The following is a 7,453-nucleotide window of genomic DNA, read 5'->3' as shown; positions in this document are numbered from 1 at the left end:
CTCAGGTTCAATTCCCAGCACCCACATGGTGGCTAACAACCGTCCATAACTCCAGCTCCGGGAAATTCGATGTTCTCTTCTGACTTCCATGGGCCATGGGCGTTGCATGACACGGGTTCATTTACATATATGCAGACAATACACTCATACACATTAAAAATAACAAAGAAAGAAAAAAGAAAAATTAGCAATTACCCCACAAATAGTAATTATTTGTGAGCATTCTCTGCAACCCTGACCTAACCTCTAAGCGGATCATTTTTTTAGTTATCATAGTATGTATTGTTCCAGGAGCATCTAAAATCTAAAGAAATATGTACTGCTTTACCCTACCCAGAATAAAATTCTAAATGAATTTGAAAGCTCATAATGCCAATTTTCTCTAAATAATAACTAATAATGAGTTTGTGTCTCTCCTAATGTGCTTTGCAACGTAATTGCTATTCTACCCGAACTCACCCCTAATTGCCAAATTTAGAGACTGCTGTTGGGGTTCTTGTTTGTTTTGTTTTATATATGAGTTCTCTGAAATATTTGAAACTCTTGAAAACACTTGTATTTGGAAGCTTATCCCAATCACTGCTCCTGTGGTTTACTTGTCTATCATCTATATTATTATTAAAATTAAATTATGGAAGGCAAGCAGTGATCAGTATGTCATAATACAGAAGCACATTGAAATAGGCAAATCAGGATGACTCATTTGAAAGAAATATTCCCATTTTAATATGTTGTTCTCATGATTAATGAGAAAAGTAAACCCAAATCATGTTTCCATTTTGGACTCATTTCATTCAATAAAGAATTGTTTTGCAGTGTTCAGAATATATGAATTACTAATAAGCCTTGAAGTGCTATTCCTCATGCAGGGAGAGGAAAAGTGATTGCCTGATGTTTACTCTCACATACACACTTTATTATCCATAACAGAAGGCAAAAATATTGAGAAACAAGCTGCACAAGACTGAAAAATATCCCCTTGCCCAGACTGCTGTGTTTATTCTCCTGCTGTGATCCATTGGTAAATAACTGTTCTCTGACTTCTGAAGATAACAATTCACTCAGTACAGCAAGTTAGAGAGGGAAGGGTCTCTGTTTAAAAAAATAAAAGGGGGGGGGGAGCTAGGGCCAGGACATGATTTATAATCCCTTTCAATGCATCACACAAATTTGGTACCTGATTCATGTATTTTAATTTTCATTACTGAACCAAATTATCACTCAAAATTGAGCTCTTTTGTCATTATCAAAAGAGCAAGAATTTGGGTTAAAAGTGCTTTTTGTGAAGTGCAAACATAAAATGAAAATATTTAAAATCTTGATGTCAGTGCCATTTTCTTAAATCTGTCCTATTCTCTAAGTCTTAATTTATCAAATGATTTGTAAGTGAAAATTTACTGCTGGTGAAGTCTCATGATTAAAAATGTCTGAATTGATACAGCTGCATAAATCAGAGAGTTCTCTGGTTGAAAAATAACTCATAGATGCAATGGTAATTTATTCTTTTGAAAAATTTACTAAGGATAGGATTATCAGTCGCTGACAATAAGCATAAGAAACCTTGAGATAAATTTTCCTGGTGAGATATAATGCATTACACTTTTAACTGGAATGTCTTAATAATGTGCTTTGCAAATCCAGAGCTATGTAGACCTCTTTGATTGTGGTATGAACATGTTTACCTTGTGAGAAAAATATAGCAATTTAATATTCTTTAATTTCAGAAAGAAACTAATAGGTGTGAGGCTTGCAGAGAAGTAAACAGTTTTACTTTGGAGGCCTATTTATTCTTAATTTAACAATTGTGCAACTCATGGAGTGATTTCTTGGAGAACAGAATTAAAATTCTTCATTTGGAACATGTTTAACTTGGAGAATTGACTCTTTTTGAGTAACATCCTTCAGGGGAATGTATCCCAATTTTCGTGATTAATTCTAAAGTTTATCTAATATGATTGAAATGTGGGAAGAGAATAAACATTCCTCAGCACTGCATGATGCATGGTATTTTTCTTTTGTTTTATATATGCATAGAAAACTCCAAGTTCTCTGATAAAATTATCCCATCCCCATTATTCACTCATTCAAAGTATTTTTGATCACCTATCAGAGGGCATGAACATTGGATGAGGTCAATGATTGAATGATGACTAAAATATAGTCTACAACTTATACTTTATTATATATAAACTTGAACTTCCAGAATAAAATGGAAATGGATACATTTACACTGAAGAAAATGTATAGTAACAAATGAATCAGGTCCCTCCATCCAGATACAAAAGTCACCTGTTATTTTGCAGAGAAATTTTCCTATATGATCTAGCTAGAAGAAAGTAGCTAACTAGAAAAAGGAAAGATTCTAAGAGGTCCAGAGGAATTCCTTTGCACCCATCCCTGGGCTCAGAAAATAAGAAATCTAGTAGTGGCCAACAAAGATATCTATCTATGACAAGAATATAAAGCCTGGTGGTGGCAAAACACAGAAAAGAGGCTGCGTTGTTCTGTAGTACTAAGTTTGGGGCTACCTGGAAACATTAAGCTTGACTTAGTTTTCACTGTAAATAGTAAACTGTAATCTACTTTGTTGTGTGAATGGGCTATTATCAGATCTCCACCAGGTACTGACATCTCAGCTGATCATAATCAGCCAAACGATCAAACAATTTCAACAATCCATACTGAGCCGCAATCAGTTGGATTTTTTTATACCTCACTTGAATTTTCTACATGTCGCTTCCATTTCTATGGCTAGAAATATAACCTGTCCTGTGGGTAAAGTGGGGCATGTTGAATCATTTTTGATCCAGACTGACACCTTATTCTAGAATCATAAAAGAAATCATTAAGATACACAAACATGGATTTGTTGTAACTGTCTTTAACATAGTCTGATTGCCGAACAGTGTGGCAGTCTGAAGTTAGTGGCTTCTGCAAGCTACTATTTCCAGAGAGTAAAAATGGATCAGAGCTATCTGCAAGTGACCGCTGGTGAAGGAAATGCAGTCTGGAGGGCAACTGGACAGAGCATGACATTTTCTTATTTCTCCTACAGGTATTTGGTCTATGGCACTCAACTTCCACTGGAAAAATGGAAGCCGAGCATCATTGTCGTGGGGAGTTTGTAGAGTATACACGGATAGAGAGAGTATAGATAAGAAATATCTACTTTTGCCACATTCCTAACCAATGTAATTTCTTACTTTATTCTAAATATGCATTCTCATATATGCAGAGAAGTGTACCTCTCACCCCTCATCAAAAAACTTTCATTTTGCAACAGACAGAGACTATTACAGAGTTTCAGAACTGGTCAAACAGAAAATAAGTGTGTGTGAAGACACTTAACCCCAAGTGACACATGAACGCATCTTTTAAATCTCACCAGAGAAGTTTCCTTATACAGCAGATGATGAGCAACACAGAAACCCACAATTAGTCAATGTGCATAGAACAAGAGGACACAGAGTACTTATCCCAGAGTAAGACACCTATTTCAAACCTCTGCCTCCCAAGACAAAAATCATTGCAGAAGAGGAGGCAGAAAGATTTTAAGAGACAGAGGGAATGGATGACCACAAGGAATCAGAGTCTTCCAAACATCTGGTTGCTCACTCATATGAACTCATAGCAATGGTGGTAACCATTTTGAAATATCGCAGAGCGCTCTCCACAATGAGGGGAAAAGCTTTTAACAGAGCCATATGTCTGTATATATACAGAGGGAAAAGCGTTCACCTTCCTCTAACCCTCTCTAGCCTGTGGCATTCAAGACCAAGTATACAGGCCCATATTCTCAGTAGGAGACAGATTAATTATGAGATTGCATCTCATTTGCCACACCTAACCACTACACAGTAGGGTACCAACATAATAACAGTAGATTACATCTTTTAATTTATTTTTTGTGTGTGAAGTTCATACGATATATTTTGATCATAATTAGGCCCCCTCCCACATCTACACCACAATGTCTAAACTCCCCACCAAATTTCTATACTATATGTTCATATATATAAAGGTCTATAGAATCAAGTTTGTGTCCCCAGACGCCTTATAGTGTGGGTTCATCTACTGGCGCTTGGTCAACCTACTAAGAGTCTCACCCTAAAAAGAGACTGAATCTCCCCTTCCTAGCAGTGATCAGTTGCAGTAGTTCCTCAGATAACTTTGTGGTTTCTTATACACCTCCAAAGTCAATGTGGGTTCTTTTTCTCACTTATATTTACATGTAATTTGTCTGTGTTGTCACAATTGCTGTGAGTTCATATAAGTAACTGACCACCTGTCTGGAAAACTGTTTCCTTGTAGTTATCCACATGCTCTGGCTCTTAAAATCTTTCTACTCCATCTTCTACAATGATCCCTGACCCTTGGGAGGCAGAAGTTTGATACAGGTGTCCTATTCAGTGATAAGTGCTCTACAGTCTCTTGTTCTCTGAACATTGGTAGATATGGGGATCTGTGTTAATCACCATCTGCTGCATAAGGAAGCTTCTCTGATGGCAGAGAGATGCATTAATATATGGGTATAACAATAAGGCATTAGAAATCAGTTTAATGATGCACTTATTTAGCAGAATAGTTGTACAAGGCCTTCTCCCATGCCTGTGTGTCATCTAGCCTCAAGTTTCTGGGCTTGATACCAATGTCAGGTATGACCTTCATCTTATGAAGTGGACCTTAAATTCAATTAGAAAGCAGTTAGTTACTCATAATATTTGTGCCACTGTTGTACAAACAACCATATCTTCCAGGCCGATTGTTATAGCTCACAGGATTCACACCTGGGTAAGGTTCATGCTAAATTTTCTCTTCAGGTAGCCTGCACAGCACCTTTCAACACTATGAAAGCTACCCAGTTGAGATGAGGCTTTGAAGTCAGCCAACTTGATTGTGGTGGATAATCTTTCTGATGTGTTCTTTGTTTCAGTTTGCAAACATTTTATTAAGAATGTTTGCAACTAATTTTCTACCACAGAGATTGGTCTATATTTTCTTTATTTGTTGGGTCTTTGTTTGATTTTGGTTTTAGAGTAATACTGGCTTCATAGAAATAACTTGAGAGCATTCCTTTATCTTCTATTTTATGGAATAATTTGAGAAGTGTTGGTATGTGTTCTTCTTAGAAGATTTGATGGAATTCAGTGCTGTATCGACCTGGTTCTGGGCTCGTTTTAGTTGGGGACGTTTTTAATTATTATATCTATCTCATTGGTTATTATGGGTCTGTTTAAATTATTTATGTCATTTTGATTTAACTTTGTTAGGCCATACATATCTATTTCTTTAAGATTTTCCAGTTTAGTATAATATAGATTTTTAAAGTATGTCCTTATTGTTTTCTGAATTATTGGGTCTATTGTAATGCTTATCTTTTCATCTCTGAGTTTGTTAATTTGGGCCCTCCTCTCTTTCTGTTATTTTGGCTAGAGTTTTGTCAGTCTCCTTAATCTCTCCTTTGCTTCATTGATTCTTTGTATTGTTTTCTTTGTTTCAATTTCATTAATTACAGACTTGATTTTATTTATCTCTTCCCACAAACTCCTTTTAGATGTTGTTTGTTCTTGTTTTTCCAAGGCTATCAATATATTTATGTGAGATTTTTCTAATTTTCTGGTGCAAGCACTTAGTTCTATAAAGTTGCCTCTTGGCACTGCCTTCCTGGTGTCCCATAGGTTTTGGAATGCTGTGTTGCCATTTCCATTCAATCCTAGAAACATTTTAATTTCCTTCTTGATTTCTCCCTTGATCCAAATTTTATTCAGTAGCGTGCTGTTTAGCTTCCAGGAGTCTGTGTATTTTTTACCATTTTTGTTGTTGCTGGTATCTAGCTTTATTCCTTTGTGGTCAGAGAGAATACAAGTTGATATTTCAATTTCCCTAAATTCATGGAGACTTGCTTTGTGTCCTAACTTGTGGTCAATTTTTTGGATAAAGTTCTATGGGATTCTGAGAAGAAAGCGTATTTTTTGAAGTTTGGGTAGAATGTTCTGTAGATGTCTATTCGGTCCATTTGATTTAAAGTTTGGGTAGAATGTTCTGTAGATGTCTATTCAGTCATTTGATTTATGTTGTCATTTAGCTTCAGTGTTTCTCTACTTAGTTTTTGGCTGGTTGATCTGTCTATTGGTGACAGTGGCGAATTGAAGTCACCCACTATCACTATGTTGGAGTCAATGTGTGGTTTTAGATCTAATAATATTTCTTTTGTGAAATTGGGTGCCCCTGTTGATGGTACATATATGTTTAGGATTGTAACATCTTCTTGGTGCATTTTTCCTTTGATGAGTATGAAGTGACCTTCCCTATCATTTCTGACCAGTTGTATTTTAAGTCTATTTTGTTGGGTATTAGAATAGCTACACTTGCTTGTTTCTTAATTCAGTTTGGTTGAACTATCTTTCTCCATCCTTTTACCTTAAGATGGCGTCAACCATTATTTTTGAGGTATGTTTCCTGGAGGCAGAAAGTTAATGGATCCTGTTTTCTAATCCAATCAGTTAGTTTTTGTCTTTTTACAGGGGTGCTGAGACCATTATTATTGAGAGTTATTATTGACCAATGCTTATTCATCCCTGTTGTATTGGTATTATAGTGCTATTTTCTTCCACCTCTTTTGGTTAACTGGTCTGGAATAATTTATTTATTCTTTGTGCCCTCTTGAGGGTGCTTAATCTTCTCCTCAGACTCAAGTATTCCATTGATTATTCTCTGTAAAGCTGGTTTTGTAGACATAGATTCCTTAAGTTTAGTGAAATATCAAGTTCTAAAAGTCCTCAGTGTCTGTTGTAATGTTTCCCTTTTCATCTCTAATTTTATTAATTTGGCTTTATTCACTCTTTCTTTTGTTTAATTTGGCCAAAGGTTTGTCAATCTTGTTAATCTTTCCAAAGAACCAACTCTTCATTTCATTGATTCTTTGTATTGCTTATTTGTTTCTATTTCTTTAGGAATGGGATCCTTCTTTTGGAGTCATTGACCAAGGAGCCACCATAGATTCTCAAACAACACTGGCTGCTACCATTGCTCTTGGTCGCCCTCCAGAACTTGATGGTAAGGCCCTATTGCTGCAGATACTGCATATGTGAGTCATAGGACAAATATAGATAAATAGATCTGGTACTGACCTTGAAGCTTCATCTCCACAGGCTAATTTCATAGTAGAGGTGCTATGCATATTACCAGAAGAAAAAAGTATTCGTCAATCTTATCCGCCTGTGAACCCTGGCACAATATACCCACTGGTGCAATAGTGGCACTAATGTTATGGAAGAAATCAATTTTTTAAATATTTTATTTATTATTTTTTATGTGTATGTGTGTAAGTGCGCCCGTGTCGTGCAATGCCACGGAGGACAATAGAGGCTGTCGGATCCCCTGAAACTGGAGTTACAGACAGTTGTTAGCTGCCATGTGGGTTCTGGGATTCGAACCCAGGTCTTCTGCAAGA

This window comes from Nannospalax galili, unplaced genomic scaffold (assembly GCF_000622305.1).
Source record: "Nannospalax galili isolate Female #2095 unplaced genomic scaffold, S.galili_v1.0 scaffold377, whole genome shotgun sequence".
NCBI lineage: Eukaryota > Metazoa > Chordata > Mammalia > Rodentia > Spalacidae > Nannospalax > Nannospalax galili.
The sequence above is the reverse complement of the archived record's forward strand: the minus strand, read 5'-3'. Positions refer to the sequence as shown.